Source organism: Lepidothrix coronata, unplaced genomic scaffold (assembly GCF_001604755.1).
Source record: "Lepidothrix coronata isolate B3197 unplaced genomic scaffold, Lepidothrix_coronata-1.0 Scaffold105, whole genome shotgun sequence".
Taxonomy (NCBI): domain Eukaryota; kingdom Metazoa; phylum Chordata; class Aves; order Passeriformes; family Pipridae; genus Lepidothrix; species Lepidothrix coronata.
The window spans coordinates 3,188,686-3,209,192 of record NW_016690285.1 but is presented as its reverse complement, the minus strand read 5'-3'; the positions used below and the strand labels follow the sequence as shown (position 1 = coordinate 3,209,192).

Sequence of the window (20,507 nt, the reverse complement as noted above, 5' to 3'; positions counted from 1 at the left end):
AGTTTCCTTGCTGCTTAATGCATGTAAGAGTGTTTGGAGAAGTAAATTTTAGAAAAGAAAAAAGCACTTAAGGAAAGAATATATTTCCCAAATGACAACAAACTTAGAGTCCTTTATTGTTTGGCATTTAACTGTGATATTAGCACTATATTTTCCCATCAGAATCATCCAGTCCAAGTCCTGGCCCTGCACAGGCACCCCAACAATCCCACCCTGTCCCTCAGAGTGTTGTCCAGATGCTCCTTGAGCTCTGGCAGTCCTGAGGCTGTGCCCACTGCCCTGGGGAGCCTGTTCAGTGCCCCACCACCCTCTGGGGGAAGAACCTTTCCTAGTATCCAGCCTAAACCTCCCTGACACAGCTCCAGCCATTTCCATGAGTCCTGTCACTGGTCACAAGAGTGAAGAGGTCGGTACCTGCCCCTCCGCTGCCCCCTGGGAGGATGTTGAAGAGCCCAATGAGGTCTGACCTCAGTTTCCTCCTCTCCAGGCTGAACAGACCAAGAGTTGCACCAGGGGAGGTTCAGAAGAGATATTAGGAAAAAAATATTTCCTGCAGGAGTGGTCAGGCATTGGAATAAGTTGCCCAGGGATGTGGTGGAGTCCCTATCTCTGGAGTGTTTGAGGCATCTGGATGCAGCACTTGGGGACATGGTTTGGGTGCGGTTATGGTGGTGCTGGGTTGATGGTTGGACTACATGATCTTGAAGGTCTCTTCCAACCTGTGGAAGATTGTGTGAATTTGAACAATGCACATGGAGCAGAGGGAAGCAGAGAGTATAACGTGAACTAAACAGTGATAGATTCTAGATTATTACCTGCTATCAGGCAGAGATATTGGAGTCATAATGCATAGTTCTGTCAAAAACGTCAGTTTAACAGCAGTCTCAATGCAAGTTTGACCTGTTACTGGGAGGAGAAAAACAAGGGCAAACCACAAAACATCTGGAACACTGTATTAATTCAGGTCACCCTGTCAAGTAAAATAAAATACAAATAAAAATGAAAGGAATCATCAGTTTTGGAACACTTTCCATATGAGATGGGACTATATAGAAGTCTTCAGCTTGGGCTGGAAAACCACGCCTGAAATAGTAAAATAAATAGAAAGCATTTTTTTTGGCATTTCAGATATGAGAAATAACCCGGTAAAACAAAACCCAGTAATTTGTTAACAAAAATCAAATAGTAGCACTTGATGCTGGATTAAGTTGTGGAATTCTCCTTAGATGCTGTGGAGAGCAAAATGCACTTAAAGTGATTAATGGAAGATGTGCTTATCAGTCACTGCTGAACATGGTGATTGAACTGCAGTGTTAGGTTTGTTAAATCTTCATATTTCTGAGTTTTATGGGAAGGATATATACCTTTATTCTTTCTTGAAATGTTTATTACTTGTGTAGATGGACCTTTAGTCTGAATAAGTTCCTGTTAATTTTGGTTTCATTTTGAGGTTTTGTTAATATTTGAGGTCTTGTGTAGATGGAATAACAAAAAATGCCAAAACGCCAAACATTTTCTAAGATTTTAATGAATGAAGTGGTTTCTTCATGTTTTTTATGTGGGATTTGAAAGTAATCACCTTTGGTTTGTGTATTTTCAACCACAGTTTTTTCAGTCACCACTGATTATTCTGTCCTTCATTCTTGGTTCCTTACTGTGCTCTCTTTGCGCTGAGTTTGTTAATGTGCTTTATTCCATTAACATAATGCAGTATAGACTAGTTTTATGTACAGTAACTTCCACCTTACAGACTTTTCCCATATCCCTTTCTTTCCCTGTTCCTGTGTGTGAATTTTAGTCTTCAGGTTTGTAACATGGGATATTCATAAATCCAGGTGTTTTATAGATGTTAATGGCACTATATTTAATGGAATTGAAAAATGACCTATCCTAAATACTGCACACAACATTGCAAATAAGTTGCAGTTAAATTTGGGCTAATGTGTTTGGTTGGACTAATATATAAAAATGTTGAAACTGTTCCTGTGCTGTGGGACTTTCAGCAGTACTCTGAGACACAGAGTTCACATTTGATTTCGTTGTAACTTATACATAAAAAAAGGGTAAAAAAGACAACCTGCTACGTACAGTTTTTGAACTGTTTTCGTCAGGATCACCTGTGAAAGGGAAGATTAGGACCATATCAGAAACTAGTGTAACTATGCTGCTCTTTTTGTTTGTTTTGTCTTTTTTTGAGTGCAGCAGGTAACCTGTCAATGCTGTCAATGTGAACAGCATAATACTAATAAGCAGAGCATCACCTCTCTGAAGTGCAACTTTTAAAATAAGAATATCTTGGAATTATACTTGTTATGGTGTTGCTCCTAATAGTGAAGAACAGAAGTCTGAGTGCATTAATTATCACAAACAGGTGTAACTATTAGGTTGGCCATTCCGTACATGGATATATTGTGTTTAACTTTCAGTACAAAAATCAGAGAAATAGTTGTACTAAGAATTTGGAAGAACATGTGTGATAGATGGGGAGTTAATTTTAAAGTACCAAAATACATTTCACTCTAGTGCAAGAAAACTTTAAGTTAGGGGTTTTTTAAAATGCTTTTTAAAGACTGGTTTCGGGATTCAGTTCCACAGTGATATCTTTAAAGGATTTTTTTCCCATATTAATTACTTACTAATTAAGTGTTTTATTTTGTTAGGCTAAATTAAAGAAGTTCGATCATGAGCTTAAGTTTGTAATTAATATATATTGTGAAAATTAAGGCATTTGTGAGATATGCTTATTTTCTGAATGGAATGTCTACAATTGAAACAAAACTGATCTAATGCAGAAAACTGCTAAGTGAAAGTGGCCTGACCCAGTGTGGTTGTTAATGTAGGGGGTTAACATCAATTGTGAACCTTCACTGAACATGAAGGTATGCATTTATTTCCAGGCTCTGTTTCAGTAACAGAGATAAACAAGGGTCCTGCAGCTGGGTCACAACAAGCCCCCGCAGCCCCAGACTGGGGCAGAGGGGCTGGAAAGCTGCCAGTGGGAAAGGCTCTGGGGGTGCTGGTTGAGGGCAGCTGAACACGAGCCAGGTGTGCCCAGGTGGGCAAGAGGCCAGTGGCACCTGGTCAGTACTGGCCACAGGCCCAGGGCAGTGCCCGTCCCCCGTGCCGGGCACTGCTGGAGGCCCCTCGAGGGCTGCGTCCAGTTCTGGGCCCCTCACGGCAAGAAAGGCACGGAGGGGCTGGAGCGTGTCCAGGGAAGGGAACGGAGCTGGGGAAGGGTCTGGAGCAGCAGGAGGGGCTGAGGGAGCTGGGGGGGCTCAGCCTGGAGAAAAGGAGGCTCAGGGGGGACCTTCTTGCTCTCTGCAACTCCCTGACAGGAGGGGGGAGCCGGGGGGAAGTCGGGCTGTGCTCCCAGGGAACAAGGGACAGGAAAAATGGAAATGCCCTCAAGTAGCACCAGGGAGGTTTAGATTGGATGTTAGGGAAAATTTCTTACCCGAAAGGGTGGTCAAGCCCTGGCACAGGCTACCCAGGGCAGTGGTAGTATCCCTAGAGGGATTTTAAAAACTGTGTAGATGTGACATTTGGGGACATGGGCTGGTGAACTTGGCAGTAGTAGGTTAATGATTGAAGTCTGTGATCTTAAAGGTCTTTTCCAATCTAGATGATTCTATAAATGTGCTTGTTTAGTTTCATTTGTATTCCCTGAGTTGGAACCTGCATCTGCTAGAAGAAAACCGAAGCAATATGTAGATCTCAGGTGACCCAGTGCACAAGTTTGCCATTACATATATGGCACGTATCGTAATTGAGATGCAGTTAGATTAAATCAATACATCTTAATCCTGAATAGTTTTAAGTGTGTGTCTGCGTTCATAAAAAGGCATTGACCTACTGACACTTAGAGGAGCTGAGCATGTAAAATTATTTTGCAGAATCTCGGCCTTAAGTTAGTCAGTGACTGGTTTCTTTTCATTATTTCAGTAGGAACATTAATGGTATTTAATACTTTTTGTAATTTTTTTCTATAAAAATAATTTACACTTATTCTCATCAGTAATGACTTACCATATTTCAACAATCTTCTCATTTCAATACCTGATACCTTCTTTACTATGAAAAATGTTTACCGTACTTGTACTGAATCATAGTAGTCAGAAGAATGTAGACGGTAAAAATTTAGGATTTTTTTTCAGGGCAGATACCAAGTTTAAGCATTTCTGGTTCTGTTTTTTAAGGATGAATACCTCTTCTAGACACAATTGTCAGAGAAAGAAGGGAACTATTGCATGTGGCTGCTAATCCAGTGAATATAACAATGTTTTGCACTTGGAAGTTTGGCTTTGGTGCCTGTACACTATTCACGTTGTGGTTCTTAATGATGTGAGGTACCATCCCAAAGAAGAAGCTGCCCGTGATGCATAGAATGGCATTAGTTAAAAAATGAAACGCACTTTTGAATTCTGATTCTATATAGTGTAGATTTCTGATAGTCCTTAACTAGTTATTTTCATGTATCCAGAGCTCGTTAGCCAGGGAGCTGCAGATCAACCCTTCATTAGGAGTAGAGATTGAACTCAAATGCTGTTTGTGGAATGGAAAAAGTAATTTCTGGTAAAACTCAACTGCTACTATAATGCTTCCAGTTCCTCCTAGTTAAGCAGGAGTTTCCTTTGTGGCTCTTTTCCTGTTGTCAACACACGTAAAGTTCTGTGATGGTGCTGTGTCTGCTCACCTGTCTGTCCATGTGCCTGTCCATTCCATGCAGTCACTTTTGTTTGCCATTTCTTTGCAGCCTGAACTGAAAGTAGGCTAGACATTTAACAGTAAAGTTTGTGAAAATTAATTCCTGTATTGAAGAAGATGCACAGATTAGACCCGCCAGCTGAGGAGGTGGTAGGCCAGTAGTAGTGTAATTTCAGCCCTGCCTCAAGCGGTTCTCCAGTTCCTCAGTGTGTGTGCACTTTTCAGTGAGTATATCCACTGTCAGCAGTGTCCTTGCCAAGTGAGTTGTTGCAATGGATTTGTATTTTCTGGAGAGGATCTGGTTTATGGCATCAGGAGAATGCAGAGGACCATCGTAGGAACACTGCTCTCAGGAGAGTTACCTCAAAGGTAGAATGCACATAAGGAAACCTGTAGTAAAAAGCTTTTACATGATGCCTTCTACATGTATTCTGTGTACAGCAGAATGTGGATACTGAAGTTTACTTTTTTGGATCAAAATTTTGTTTTTCAGAATAAATGCAGTGTGATTTCAATTAGAAAATGTTGGTCGCTTTTAAGTAACATGACTAGAATTACATTTACATCTGTAACTACAAGCAATAAGTAATCCAGTCATTTCTGTCAGTGAAAATGCCTTAGAATCATTCCCATGTGCACATTTATTTCTTACTGAGTGTGCAGATAGGCCAGCACAAGTCATGCTGATTTGTTATCTTTCCATTCCACTATTACATGAGAGAACAAACATTTGCATTGATGTGTGAAATGAAAACGTGCCTTTATGGAATCCATGCACATAATAATACAGTTTTCCAGAGCTTTCATTTTGGTTGATGGTTTTTCAGACCAGAGTCTGTGTGCTTAACAGCACCCTGTGAAATGGATTGTGTACATGTGTCACATGCATAGCTCACAGACGACTGATTGCCCTTTCATCAATAAAAGCAGGACTTGCCATTTTATGTAGTCAAATGTAAGTGAAAACCATAAGGTTTTAAAAAGTATAGTCATAGCTATTTTTTAGTGGAAGTGAAGTGCCCACCCACCCCCTTAGTGTCATAGACTGGATTTCAGTGATCAGGTTGACCATACCTGGTTCGCTTCCGTCCTGTAAATTGTAAGCCAGACTAGCAAGAGTCAAACTTGTTTGTCAAATATTAAAAAACCTGCAGAAATGGCTTGCTTTTATTGTAATATAAATCACATTGGTTCATGCGTGTGGCAATAATTAACTTCTGTTGATGTTAGAAAATAAGTCGTCATATCATTGCTGAAAAACAGGTTTCGGTATGTTTTGATTCATCAAACAGAAGTCAAGTGCCATTACACCAGTATAAATATAACTAATTTTGAACAGCAAAAGTGTAAGACTACAATTTCTACAGAACTTGAAGAGAAGCTTGGTTTCTTAAGCAAGATATTTAAGTTTCTTTTTTATTTTTTAATAGAATATTTTGCATATAGCAACCAATGAAATAATCATAAATCATGTCTTTTAAAGAACATGGGCTCAGAATGATTAATTCTCAACTTGTCAGTTGCTTGCTTTCCTGGCTTTTTTTTATGGACCATAAAGAAACAGTCAAAGGTCAGAGGACCAGGGCTCTGTAGATGAGCAAGTGTTTAAGTTTTAGAACAAACTTTTATCTTGACCATCCTTCCTTCTAAATAAATGCAGCTGGCTAAAGAAGAAAACCAAACCTATTCCATAGTGGGTTATTACTAATTTACTTTAGTGTTTTTTTGCTTGAGATACTCAGATACTGATTGATACTTCAGGCAATATTTAAAAAATGCTTAGCGTTTCTATTGATGCTCTCAGTAGATGTGCGTGGAATTGCATTAGCAGCAGAGTTAAATTAGTGCTAAGCAGCAGTGGAAGTTTCATTCTTTAACTCAAGCTCCAGTCTTTAAGAAATGAAAAGACAAGGATACTCTATTAAGAAGCACTTGGAACTTCAGGTGGCTTCTGGCCTCTTGGCACTCGTGCCCTGCAGGGTCCCTTCCATTCGGGTTTTAGTGCTCTTTCTTTACAGTATTTTCTCTTTCAGTCCCTGGGCAATCAACTTCCTTCTACAGATTCCTAAGTTACCTTGTCAAAACTGTGTTCTTATCCTGAACCTGAAAGCTCACAGAGCAGAAGAAAGTACTTGCAAGCTTGTTTTTGCCCAGAAAGAACAGGGAAGCAGAAGAAAAAGAATCTGAAACACAAATAATAGATTTTTAATAGGTACCCATTAATAAAGTCTTCAGATTTGCTGTAATCCATGCTGCCGTTAGCTTACTATCATTATCAGAAGCCTAGTACAATGTCTAGTACACTGCTTTTGTACTAGACTGATGCTAGGATAATGAATGTTATCTATATGAATGGTTTGAACTAAAAAATGTATGACTACCACTAGCTCCTTCTTTTAGATTCTTTATTTTCTGTGTGCATAACTTACAGGTTTTTTTGTTTCCCCCCCCTTCTCATATGTGGGCAAGATTTATAGCGTCGCTTCAGCAAGACTGAAGGAATAGGGGGAATATAGAAGAAACACTGGCATTCCTGGCAGCAGAGTCCCTCACTCAAAATCCTCAATTTTATTTAAACTAGTAAGATTGATAGCTTACTTTACCCTTTGAACTTCCAGGGATGTCTTGTAGTCTGTTGTTTTGGTGCCACAACCCTGTCTCAAAGTTGTTTGTTCATTAGTACCACAGAACTGTGTTTTCCAGTAATGGAGAAACATCTGTATGCAACTTCTGTTTCTTTGAACTAATTGTTATCATAATTCTTTATGCCAGAAAAATTATCATAATTCATAAGTTGTTGCCGTAACTCTTTATAGCATTTCACTGTTTGAAATACATGCTGAAGGACAGAGGTGAGATTTGTAGAATTCTGTGTGCAGTGCTGAGCTCCTCAGTATGGAAGAGATGAAGCTGCTGAAGAGTGTCCAATAAATGGCCTTTAAGATGTTGAAGGGACTGGAGCATCTCTCCTGATGGAAAAGGCTGAGGGAACTCGAACTCTTCAGCCCAGAGAGGAGAAGGTTCAGGGGAGTCTCATCAGTGTTTATAAATACCTGAACAAAAGGTGCAAAGAGGACAGAGCTGGGCTCTTTCCAGTGGTGCCTAGTGACAGGTCAAAAGCCCCCGGGGCACAGAGTGGAACCCAGGAGGTTTTGTGCCACGTGCTCTGGGCTGTGTGTGAGCAGGGAGCTGGGACCAGGTGACCTGCTGTGGGCTGGTCCAACCTGACCCGTTCTGTGAGGTTCCCCCCGACATCAGGAAACTCTTTTTGACTGTGAGGTGACTGAGTGCTGACGTGGGTTGCCCTGAGAGGCTGCAAAGTCTTCACTCTTGGAGATACTTCAAAATTGTCTGAACACAGTCCTGGGCAACTGATTTGACGGGACTGCTTCAGCAAAGGGTTGGATAAGACGACCTCCCTTTCAATCTCAACCACTCTGTGATTGCGTGTGTCACCTTTGTATTTTAGGATGTTTTGGTGAACTGTTTGAAGTTAGTTTGTGTTGAAATTATACTAGGAGAGCATGCAGAGTCATAAGTTTTGACCAGAAAAGTAGAATATTGCTAGTCTTGAATTAACAAACTGTAAAATTCTGAGGTCTTCAGGATTCATTGGAATAAGATGCATGAGGATTAAAAATACAAGCTACCTAATGTCATCTTTAAAAGATAACTTATTGTTGTTCTGTAATTTCTCAGTTTATACTCTTTGGACATTTAATGAACAATGTCCTGAGACAGGAGGACTTGATAAAAGTGTGCCTGAGGAAAATCAACAAATTTGGCAAGTAAAAAATGGCTTTTTTTGTGGTGCTGTTATATCATGTTAGAAGAGAATGTTGACAACAGGTGCTTTTAGTAACTTCATGATAAACTGTGTGAATACAGGGAACCCTGAACATTACAGGTTAAACTTCTTTTTGTTGCTTTTCCTCAGAATAATAAAAATAGGAGTTTTTAAACTGTTTTATTATAAACTTAATAGGAAGTTCTTCAATTCTGTCTTTGATGGATTACTGCATGTATTTACACTGCCAAGTTCTATCTTACCCAAAACCTGAGGGGAGAGGGGTTGATTTTTCTTTTACTAAAATTTGCTCCTTTGTTTTTTCCCCGAAAACCAACACTTTTTTCCATTCAAATTTATCCGTGCAAAACCAAAATACACAGCATTCATGTGTGTGGCTCCATTCTGTCAGCTGTATTTCACCCGCTATCAGGGAGCAATATAATTTCTCTATTCCAGATTTTTGTGTGGTCATCTCTGTTGCCTTTTAGCTTCAGGGAAGTGAACTTTCTGTAGCAAGGGTTTGCATTTAGAAAAATCTGTGGAATAGACTTAACCCACTAGTGTGGGTTGTTTGTTTTTTTTCAGGTAACGTGTTTGTACTGACCACGTGATACGATAAATCAGCTATATTTGCCTGTTAGATGGCTCGTGTCATATCTTGATGGTTTAGGGATAAAGAACTGAAGATGTCCATTACTACTGCTGTTTTTTTGTGATACAGGCTTTTTATTGCCTTTGATATGATTATTTGCACATTGACCAATCTGAAGCCTTTTATTGTTCCCAGAGAGTAATATATTACTTTAATGTTTCAATTTGATAAAATCTCTTCACTAGTTTAATTTTTTTTATGGTTGTAATTCCACTTTTTAATAACATTTCTACAAATATGAAGACTTAAAGGATAATATATAAACATATTATGATTTTTAAAATTAAGAAGATCTGTGTTTCCCTTTGATCTTTGCAGTGCTCAAGTTCCCTTACCAACTGCAGGGCCTTGTTTTGGAAATGCAGTAAACTTCAAAAATTTAGCAAATATTAAAAAAACCAAAGAAAAGACCCCCAACAAAACCCTGCTTGTAATAACAAAACCCATTTTTACATAGTTTGTGGTGGTTTTGAAAAGTAATGCTGCCTTCACTATACATAGGAAACATAGGTAACTAGTAAACATACTGTCTGATTCATTATCTTAGAATTTGCATGATGATTATTAAGAGCAGTAAGAGAAGTGTTCAGGTCTAAATGCAGTGGGGTTGTAAACTAAGAAAGTGCACTACAAGATTTTTAATTTAAATAAAGTATTTTACTAAACACCGTTAAACAAAAATGAAGATACAACACGTGAATGAGATATGGGGTATTTTATTTTCACAACTCCTTTGTTTTTCTTCTGTGTTGTGCTAGTTCCGTTATAGCTGTTTGTTATTGGCATCTCCTGATACAAGGCTATGTAAGTGAGATCTGAGTATGTGCCTTTTCTGTAGGAGCATAAAAGCAGCAGACTGTGTTTCTCAAGGGTGGAGCAGAAGAGCATACACTGGGAAATACAGGAGGGAGAATATGATGTTACTGTCTAAGGACTGTGCACTATGTGAAATAAGTGCTACTCTGATCTGTTTTGTATGACAGACGCCAGTTCAGGAACCTGGGACTGTTGTCTTGGAAAAACTGTAGGTGTTTACCCTACTGAAGGGTGTGTGTTTTGTAATGTTGTATTATGATGACTTGATTTGTGGATTAATGGAAACTGTTGGTTCTTGTGAGCAGAATATTCCAGTGCCTAAAAGTGTTACGTATGTGTGCATAAAGAAGATGCTGCTGTGTTGGGCAAGAGTGAATTAGAATTACAGTAGATTATTGTTGTTCCTTGATATGTATTTATAGGTAAAAGTTGTTTCCATTGCTAAAATCCTCTTATCATTAAATCTGTTCTTGTTTTTTTCTGATGTGCCTATAAAATATATGTAATGATATGCAGTAAATGGTGTGATCTTAGCATTATTTAAGATTGTTTTTACTGGAAGTGGTTTTGTTCTTGGGTTCCAGTAGTCCTCTGCCAAAGAAGCTTTCAAATACATTGCTCAGGAATATTTTCCCCCAGATTTTAATTTGTGACTTCTGTTTTATGAAAGTACGTTGTGTCCTACCTGCTTTGGGTCATGTGGTTTCTTGTGTATTTATTCTGAAAAATTAATTTTTGTATATATTGCCCATCAAGAGAATAATTACAAGTAAATGTAAAAAGTACCCATGTTTCTGCCTCAAAAATGCTGCTTCTGCATAAGGTCTAAATTAACTCTTCAGTGTCACACAATACAGGTGGTCCTTTTCTCCGATGGTATCTTGGGCTGTAAATGCCAGGTGATTGGTAGGGGAGGTTTAGATGGGATATTGGGAAGAAATTCTTGGCTGTGAGAGTGGGGAGGCCCTGGCACAGGTTGCCCAGAGAAACTGTGGCTGCCCCAGCCCTGGAAGTGTTGAAGGTCGGGGGCTTGGAGCAACCTGGGCTGGTGGAAGGTGTCCCTATATATACACGAACATATATATACATACTTTTTTAAAATTTATTTTTACGAGTTGGATTAATTGGTTTTGTTGACAGGCTGGGCAATGTTTCTGTCATTGATGTGGGAATATAAAGACAGAAGATCTAATGCAAAGGATGTTTCAATGTAGCTGTGCTTGATAACCAATTAATTTTCAATCTCATTTGGTTGAAGTGCTTTAGCTTGCGACCGGTAGTTGCTTTTATTAGAGAAGATACAAGATGTTTTCTGTTTGTCGCATCAGAGGGCCCCAAATTTCAAAGTTTTGGAGATCAAATTTTCTTTGTTAAGGGCCTAGGAATAAGATCTTTACGTGGGAAGAACTATCTTCTTATGGCTTTCAGAGTAGGTAGGCCTCTTGATATTAGCTTGTGTGCTTAATATAATCTAATTGTGGACCAAACCTGTATTTCACACCTTATCTAACCACGTGTTACTAGATTTCAGTGCTGGGTGACTTACTGACATTTTAATATGTCTCTGTGTTGGCTGTGTGACTAAACCTATACCTAGTAAAGGTGCCTGTGAGAATTTGCAAAATATCAGAGAACTTAAAATTACTTATATTCATCATCATCATAGTCACTTACTTTCTCTACGCTTTCCCCCATTTCAGTTGCATTGCATTTTTGTTAAGTATTGTATCTTAATCTATTAATTTAAAAAAAAAAAAGACCTTTTCAACTTTCTAATAGGTTAATTTTTTTCTTATGTTCTTCCCTTGACTGATTTTTTCATCCTTGTTTTCTTTCTTTTCCCTAGCCGTGTTTATGTCTGTGTGATTATTGCTTTTTTAATAGTGTCCAGGATTCTCTGAGTCATGTAAAATGCAGTGAAGTTTTGTTTATGGCTGGGATTGCTGGCTAATGGGACACTACACAAAACAGTGACTGTGTGCTCTTGGCAACCTGGAGCAGCTCCGTGGGTGCTGAAGTCATGTCTTGCTGCTCCCTCCTCCTTCGGGAGAGCTTCCGGCATTGCGCAGTCTCAGGGTGGTGGTCAGTCTTCAAACAGAGGATCAAGTCCCTCCAACGCAGTAATTCTCACTTCCTCGTGTTGTGCTGCTCAAAATGGATGTTAAAGGATGAAATGGAACTTACTTTGCTAGAAGAAAAAATTCTTTTCACATTTTTCCTTTCTCTTCCACTGAGGGTAGTGACAGGAAGAGGAGCAGTTTTGAATTTTTACTGGCAGTGTTCCTTTCTTCACTTTATACTGGCATGATAGAGTTGTTAATCAACATGTCCCTGCTTGTTAGAGAATAGCCTTGCCATAATTCTGGTTTCTCAGGTGTACTGCAGTGACACACAGAGAGGTTATATAGAATGGCTGCACTTTTTAGTCATAAGTATGCTTGCTGATCCCTGTAAGTGCTGAGTCAGAGAAAAATTCTGTCGTGTCTGTAGAATGTGGGAGTCGATGAAAACTAATTAAGCGATGCAAAAGCCTTTCAGCACTTTTGGGCAAGCTTGCCAAAAGATCATTTTTTTCCCGAGTCTTGAATCTTGATCAAAATACCTAATTATGATGTAGACCTTGTCATAGCTGACATCATTGCTTTCAGCCATCACAACAGTGTGAAGTCCTGATGTGGAAAGGTTCATGGCATAAGTGTCTGATGTGCTGACAGAGCTTTAACAGTCCACACAGCTTTTGTTTCTTCCAAAGGGATATTTTTTCTTACTAGCTGAGTGTAGGAATCTTACCTTGTCGAGCTGCACGAAATGGTCAACGATGTGAATAAAACCCTGTAGCTCAGCGTTCTGAACTTTCTTACTTTTTGGCTGAAATTCTATTTTAGGGAGAGGATAATGATGCTACGGAAGTGGCATGTTTCACGGACACGTTTTACCTGAAGAATGCAAAAAGACTTACAAGTTGAATTGTTTTTTTAATACTACTGAACTAAATAAACCCTCAGATCAGTTGCTATGCTTTTGTGGGCTGTGGCACTGAAACAGAAATAAGCACAAAGGAAGGATCCTCTTTGTTCTTCATACAGCGTATATAGAGATTTTCAGCATTTGGAAGTCAAATAAAGTGTAATTGCTATAGTATGAGAATTAATAGTATTTTTAAAATATTTGAAAGTGGTCAAACAAATTTAAATTAATGGAGACTTAAAGATAACAGTTCAGAGGAGAATCAGGACTCTACCTAGAAGGTATTTACTTGGTATGATTGTAACAGTTTTGTGCCACGGGCGGTTTAAATTGGATATTAGTAACAATTCCTTTCCTGAAAGGGTTGTCCGGCCCTGGAAGTGATGGAATCTCCATCCCTGGAGAGATCTAAAGGCAGTGTGGATGTGGCATTTGAGGACATGTGTTAGGGGTAGCCTTGGCAGTGCTGTGGGAATGATTGGATTCAATGGTCTGAGGCCTCTTCAGACCTAAATGATTCTGTGTAAGTGGTCTCTGTACACAGGAATTGAATATGAGAGAAGTCTCCAGCTGCACAGATAAATTTCTTGGGTAAAAGAATGCAGTGGAACTGTGGGCTAGAGCCTCAGGCATTTTGGGGCCAGTGCAGTGCTCCAGCAGCTGACTGACTCGTGGTGCATTTCCTCTACAACAGAGAGGTACAGTGTGCACACTGAAGGATCAGGTACTTACAGAAGAGGTTTTTGTGGCTTCTGCTTTCATAAAGCAGTGCCAGCACACTCACCATAAAAATGTGGCCTCCCGCGGTTGGGATGTTTGTCTAAAAATGGACAACTCCCATTTTCTGCTGCTCAGATGATTTCTTAGTACAATGAAACTGAATTAACATTTCTTACCTTCATTCTGTTTGGACAAAGCTAAAATGTAAAGGCCTTAGTTTCCTGCCGCTTATAGAATTTTGTCTAATGAGGGTGAAGAGTGGTTAGTTTTTTGAGGACTGATAAAGTAATAGCATGAGAAAACAGGGCATTTTGGGTGAATAGAAATTATGCTTGTGTTTCTCCTTTTGAATACTTAATGGCATGAGGAATGTACAATTGCAAATAAGTGGAAGAAACAAGAAGATCTTAAAAAAACGAGACTCAGTGGAGCTTGATGATAAAATTGAAGAGGGTTCAGTATATAGGTTTTTTTGGTGGGTCCCCATTTCCCACTCCCCCAGTTTCATTATTCCTGTTCAGAAGACACAGCAGAAGCTGTCAAGAGCTTCACCAGTGAAGGGTTCTGCAGGACAGCAGGTGAGTGTCTGAGCACTGTATCTTCCTGGGCCAGTACTTGAATGAGTCCTGGAGGTGAATGTGGCATCTCTGCATGGGAGGCCTTTTGTACCGTGGCTTTAATGATTCTCTTAGATCGTTGTTGCACTGGGAATGTCCTGACAAGGCCTCATCTGGAACAGAATTTATTTTTGGTTTGTACCAGAAGGATTATTCATACTCAAGAAACATGAAGTTAAAGTAGGTGAGAACATACACTAGGATTTTGAGGGTAATTTGGAGACTTACAGAAGGATTTGGAAGAACTTAGGCTGGTTTAGTTTAGCAAAATTAAAACCTGAGAACTTGCATACTCCTGCCCTGTGGGCCACAAATGCAAAGAAAACAGTGTAAGAAACATAGAAATTGTTAGATTCAAACAAGTGGGGCTAAGCTGATGAAGGACAAGTTTAGGCTGAAAACCCGAGGAATGTAAAGATTGGAGAAGGAAACCAAATTCAAAGATGGCACTTGATCCATTATGAGAAGGATTGTGTGATGTGGGATGGGAAGGAAGTAAATTTGATCCAGGAAGTAATTTTCAGTTGTGCGCTCTTTCCATATTAGTGGTGTGGTCTGTAGAAGGAGGGAGGAGGAGAATTCCAAGCAGGCAAAACCCAACTACATAAATCTTGTAAAAGAAATTAAACCCAGAACCCAAACTCCTATGGAAAGCATTTGGTTTTTGTTACTTAAATATTCTTCATACTGATTGATGCCCAGTCTTTACTAAATATGATGCTGAAATACTGAACTTCTGTTGAATTACCAGTTTTCAAAATCATAAGGGATAATTTTGCTTTGGCAGGTTAAACATTTTCTAAATTTTTTTTTTATTGGTCTTTTGTTCTAAATCCATTTTTTGGAATCATTTGTTCTCCACATATTAGTTCATCAAAGGGGATAAAAGTACTTAAAAAAATAATTCTAAAAACACGTAAGGGTTTTTTTTTAAATCAGGTTACTTTTCTAAAACTGTATTTTAGGGACATGGCTTCTCTTCTCCTTTTGACTGTTCCACTAGAAGGGGTTTTCAAGAAGCATGTTGTGTTAGTTTTTAATAGGTATTAATGACTTTACTACTAAGCCTTTTAAAACTACTGAAAGTGGCACATCTTAAATAGAGAAACTTGCTTCAGGTTGTTTTTTTTTAAGTTTTAGGGAACAAGGGGGCCCCTATTTTATCAAACGTTCTTTCTGTAGGGTTTTCGAGAACTGCTGGTTGCAAATGTTAATGGAAGTGTGAAACAGTTTGATCAAGTTCCTTCATTTCACTTTTTCAGTCTTTTATAAATGCCTTAACGGTGTTAGCTGCCCTGTCACAGTAATCTTTTGGAGCAGACAAGTCCTGAATTACTAATGAAAGCCAGGGAGAACGTAACCTGAAAACCCATGTTCTTTCTGTCTTTGCAGTATAATTCAAAAGGACACCAAGTCAGTTTTTAAAAGATGGGCATATCCTTTGTAGTATGTTTGCATTGGGGAAAGAAGCAAATTGTAGTTCAAGAAAGAAAAGGTCTTTCCTCACAGCTTTGTGTGAAAATGGTGCAGGTTTTGATGCATTCTGCAGTGCTTTCAGATACTAAATTTCGATTTAACTGGGAAGATGCCATTGCCAGAATGTAAACCAGTTATTCTAGTCTTGCTTAAAAACCCACCTTGCAAAGTGATAACAGTAACAAAGGTGGGAATTCACCCCACCCTGTCTTCCCACTGAAGTCAAACCTCAATTAACCATTTATATGCTAATATTAAGCATAGGAAGCTTCCTTTTTCTTTACTTTGTACACAATAAGGAAATAGTGCAGGAAAACCTGATTAGGGTACGTTAATGTTGCACAGTTAGTAATGAAATTTGAAAATAAACAATAAAATCATTCTTGTCCACATTAACTGTCCCATTCTTCCATTGACCACTCTACATTTTCAGTTCTTTCTGTTATTTTAAATATTCAACTTCCGCCTGTTTCCATTGGGTGTGGAATGTTGGCTGTTTCTGGCATTTTGTTCTCAGACTGCATTAGGATTTTGTCTGTATTTAAGGATACTTTGTAGTAATTGGTTCTAAAAACAAATCTAAAAAATAAATCACAAAAAATGCTTTTCTGTTGGCTTTAATGGAAGAACTATGAGTACAAAAAGGGAGAAGAAACTGGTTTCAAGGACTTCTGTTATTGCACAGTTAAATGGGAAATCCTGAGCTTCCCACGATTGTGTATGTGCAGTTATGTCAAGGAACAGAATATTTAGTCTGAAACAATATTCTTTGGTCCTTTTAAGTATTTTTTTCTTCTGCTGGACAGAGAGGTTGGTGTTGTGTAATTTCCTTAAGTTCATGCCAAATCAGACCTTTCCACTTAGGGCACCTGTTTACTCTGTACTTTGGGCACTAGGGCCAAAACCAGTCTGTGTGCTTTTAATCAGGGAGCCATGGTAAAGCTTGTTTTTAAAACTGTTACCTGTTCTTACTTGCAGTCATGCAATCTTTTGTATTCAGTTTCTTAAGTACCTATTCCAGTTTCTTGTGGAAACTTTGTTTTACAAGTTTTTGTGCTTCTAGTAAAGTTGTAGAGGATTTTCCGAGTTGTGATCCTTTTCATGTACTAAGGATAGAAAAGAGACTTCTCTTTCCTCCCAGTCTTCTCTTGTTTAAGAGTTGTTACCCTTGGGAAATAAGTAGGCTGTTTTCTGGTTTGGCTGGTTTCTCTTAGGGGTCTGGGTAACTTTTCCTTCTCATCCCGATGGTTGCATCGTTCTCCGGGTACAAGGCTGAGGCGGCTGTGCAGTGTCCCTGCCTGCTGGGTACCTCAGTAGCCGGTTATCATTCTGGGGGAGTGGCAGGCAGGAGCTTTAAGAGCTCTTTCCACTGTCCTCAGCTCTACTGGGCCTCTGACCTTTGTCCCAAGGGTCAGGTTTTGGGGGGCTATTCAATGCCCTCAGGACTGATTCCAAAGCCCAGACTTAGCAGTGCCAGAGGAATAGATTAGTCAGAAGTAGAACAAATGTGCAGAATTTTAACAGAGATTAACTACTTGAGCTTTGAGCTTCATCTAATGCAGGAAATGCAACTTAGAAGAAGAAATACGACTTTGTTTCTGCTTTCTGGAGGACAGTTGAGGCCTCTAGTCAGCCAGCAGAATGGTTGAGAGTGTAGCAAAATACATACTTTTTAAGGTTTTCTTCTCTCCAATGAATTGCTCCTGCTTTTTAAATGGCGTAATTACTATATAGTGTTGTCTTCCATCGCTTCTGTCTTTCTTGGTTTTGGTTCTAGTAGGTTGGGTTTTTGGGGTGGTGTCAAAGTATGGCAGTAGGGTAGAGAAGGGGAATACTAATGTTTTGATTTCTCCTTGGGAGAAAGGTTGATGATGTTGCCACTGACTGTTGTGAGAAATGATTTGTTCCTGGCTGTCCTTTGTCAAGGGAGAAAAATACTTCCTGTTTTTCTGGCAGGCCTAGGAGCTTGACACTGGTGGCCATGACAAACAAAAAAGCAGCTGGTGTTAATGGCCACACATTTGCAGGTTGTAATTTAAGATGAAATTAAAAAAACTGAGTATTGTTGATTCAACTGTCTACCTAGATTTCAGTTGTTACTTAGCTTGCCTAGGGGCCTCTGGTGGTCTAGTGGTTAGGGTGCAGGACTCTCACCGCTGCGACCCGGGTTCGATTCCCAGCCCCCCGGGCAGATGGAGCTCGTCAGCCTTGTAAGGCCATCCATCTAAGAGAAGGTCACTCTAAACAAACCTACGTCCTGAGACCCTCACTGCCACTGTCCAAGCTTGCTCGGCCCCGGCAGATGAACCTCAGGATTAAAGGGTGGGCTCAGTTCAGCGCACGCTGGGTCTCACCTAAAAAATCCACTGCGCAGGCTCGAAGGGTTAATGACCTTTCCCAAATCTTCGCTCGCGAAGACTGGCCATTATTATTGTTATTATTATATTAGCTTGCCTAACTCTGTAAACGAAGTTCTTGCTCCTGCAGATGACTGAAGTTTTGTTTGTGTAAATTTATTAGTGTGCTTTTTTGACTGTGCCATGGTGAGGCAGGCGAACTTTGTGCTCCGATCAGTGTGATGCTGTAGAAAAAGATCTAGAGTGAAAATACCCATTTTTCTATGCATGTGTTTTCTAAAAACTCTGATATGCCATTTCCCTGTAGCATTTTTTGATATTTAGGCAGTTTTGCATATTTGCTTGGTTAAAATTGCCTGTCAGTGTAGCTCAAGAGAGCATCTCTGAGCTTTCTAAAGCAAGTATCTGTTTAATGCTACAGAAGATATTTTTAAAATATCAAACTGTAAAATTTCACTGCATTTTACTAATTTTCAATGAAAACCCTAATGATATTGCATTTCTACTACTTTAGCAAGTAACACTTTCCTGAAGTGGAAATGTTGCATCTATTATTGTATTTTCTGTGTCCTATACAGTGTGTGTGAACTATGTGTTTAGAAAAACTTCATCTATCCAGGGAAAAAAAGTCTGGGAAGTAAACAATCCAAACAAGTGTTCAAAATTATTTTTAGTTTTAAATTTTCAGTGAAATGTATGTGGATTTTGTACTGACACAGAGACACTTCTAAATTCTCATAGCATGAGGAAAACTTGAAATCCTCATGCTAGAGGGTGTCACTAATGGAATGAAGCTCTGGTTCCATTATAACAAAATTGAGAATTTCCATTGATTTTTGGGAGACCAGGACATTTGGGGTTTTTTTGCATTTTAACAGAAACATTTCTTTGTTTTACTGTATGCATCAAAGGGAGGAACATGTTACACCATCTTATTTACAACTTAGTAAGGGGAAAATGGGTATGTGTGTTTAAACAGCTGGTTGCAAACAAAACAAGGGTGATTATATAACATTTGTCTTCAGCTGTTCTTGTTGTATGGGCTTTATATCTGGCAGTGGAAAACAAAGTGTTTTCGCTGTGCTGGAAATGCTTCACATACTTTTTTGGGGAGAAATTTTACTGTTCTGTTTGATGTGTCTTTCTTTGTCCTTGTAGAAGTTACTTGGTGACTCAGCTGATCATTAATTGTTTTCTGTTTTCAGGTTGCAAAACAGCCATGCCCCAGAACTGACCACGCTCCTCACAGTAAGTGAGCTGTAGCAATAAGCGTTTTGATAGTTTTCTGAGAAGCATGACTCATACAAGGAAAAGGAAAATGTTATGTACTGAAGGGCTTAATGCTAACATCTGCATCCAGGTCCTGGTTTCAGCCAGACGTTAAGCACAGCCTTGACTAAAACTTAGAGATTTGAGTGCAATGACTTTTGTGACTTTGTGTTTAACTATTGAGTAGGTCTTTAACAATTCATGTCCACAATACTGTTGTCATTCTCTGGATTACCTTGTGTATGTAGGCTTGAAATATAAATATGATAGAATGTAATTTTAGTGTATACCTTTAGTAGTTTCGATGTCTGATGTTATACAGTTTAGGGAATATTTAAAACTAATTGTGCTGAGAGTTTTGATTCCAAAATCGGTTTTAGTGACTTCAAAAAGCATTTTGCATAGTCAGAGAATACATGATATTTTGCTAGATGATGAGCATGAGTTATGCTGTTTTACTAGACTACTAGGAAATGAAAAATTCTGCATTCGCATCAGTTTGCTTGGGTTTTTTTCAGGATAGCTGAAGAAAAACCTGTCTGTGTCTTACTCCAGCACTTTGCTTCAGACAAAGTTAACAGTGACAACCAAAATAGAGATTTTAACAGCAAGCCTGACTGCCTGTTTAGCTCATAGATGCAACTTTCAGGAACACTTTTCAACTTCTGTTGGACTTACTGTCTGTGAGGTATGTAATACAAGGGAGGAAAATCTGAAATACATTTGGAATGATTTTTCAAGTGTATTGTTTTCGTGTTGCTCATGTTAATCATCAGTTTTTCATATACTTGTGATAAAATACCATGAAGACAGTGAATAACATACTTAAATTTGTAAAGACATATTGTAAACTTATATGCAGTAATGAGATATGTAGAGCCTTACATTTCAGTAGCAACTTTCTTGCCCTCATCCCAGACATAACTTTACAATCAGTAGAGATAAAATTTGCACTGACAGTAGGGAAAAAAAAAGTCTAAATCAATCATTTTTGCATGTTGGTTAAAATAATTTTTAAGATGAAATGTAGAAGGCTCGAGTTTCAGAAGTGCTTTCTGTGCAATGCAAAGACAAGCTGTTACAACCACTGCTTGTGACTTAATACAGTGTTTACAGGAGTGGTAAGAGCACCAACAGCT

At 38.9% G+C, this 20,507-nt stretch overlaps 1 protein-coding gene across 13 annotated transcripts in view; it reads left to right on the top strand.

Moving 5' to 3' along the window:
- The window catches only part of BAZ2B (bromodomain adjacent to zinc finger domain 2B), a 115,229-nt gene that overhangs the window by 9,962 nt on the left and 84,760 nt on the right, over positions 1-20,507 (top strand). For 12 of the 13 annotated variants that reach the window (XM_017823737.1, XM_017823736.1, XM_017823735.1 and 9 more), the window contains exons 2-3: positions 19,305-19,347; positions 19,887-20,056. The gene's annotated coding sequence lies outside the window, so the exon portion shown is untranslated. The remainder of the gene's footprint in view (positions 1-19,304; positions 19,348-19,886; positions 20,057-20,507) is intronic. The other variant, XM_017823725.1, reaches the window with a different exon arrangement.